We start from the raw sequence: 902 nt of genomic DNA, 5'->3' as shown, positions 1-902 counted from the left end.
GTACAACAATAGCAACGCATTTTTCTTCTTGGGCATCCGAATGCTAGTTTCTATCTGTCGAGCTGTACCACTCTTGCACAGCTCGACAGATAGAAGCGCGGTGGATACTCGTGGCCACCATTGCAACAGCGATCCTCCCGCCATGCTGGTCCTTCTGCGCGACAGTCTTCTTTGCTGCGTAGGACTCGCCCCGCGTAGCCTACCCTCACACGTTCTGGTAGCGTTAAATCTCTTGCGCGAGCAGCCAAAAACAGTGTCGATGGATGCTAACTCCTTGCCAACTTTTGTCCTAGTACACATCGATGAGTGAGCCCTTGGCGAGGCAGGCATACATCCAAGTCAACTCCCCATTTTTTGTCGGTGCATTTTCTGTTTTTTTTAACTGAACCAATCGAGAGATGGTTGTCATGAGGCGCCTCTTCTTGGTCGGAGACTCAAGAACAGGTCTCCGAGTCAGGCGCTGGACATGCCAGTGGGCAGCACACCCCATCCTGCGAGTCGCACGGACACGGACAGGGCGGAGGCCACGACGCCGACGTCTCATTCTTCAATATGCCCTCCCTAACCACAATCTCGGTCGCCATCGCCTTCGTCATCCTTGCCGCCTACGGCGCTTGCGTCATCGCGCTCGATGCCTCCACGTACGGACATGTCATCTCCACGTCATATACCAGCACGATGGGCATCATGACGACTCTCCTTGCTGTGATCGGTATCGCGCACCTCGCGTGGACGCGCTGGACGCCGTCGCACTCGCTCTGCCTCGTGCTTCTCGCCTTGGCAACAATCAGCTGCAGCGTGGTGCTGGGCGTTGCCATTGACGGCGCTTTGATGACAACCAAGATTATGGACATAGCGCCCGCGCTTACAACGTACCAGCACAAGATGGACGCCTTCTTCGC

The sequence above is a fragment of the Saprolegnia diclina genome, assembly GCF_000281045.1.
Source record: "Saprolegnia diclina VS20 unplaced genomic scaffold supercont1.41, whole genome shotgun sequence".
Lineage (NCBI taxonomy): Eukaryota > Oomycota > Saprolegniomycetes > Saprolegniales > Saprolegniaceae > Saprolegnia > Saprolegnia diclina.
This window is presented reverse-complemented; position numbering follows the sequence as displayed.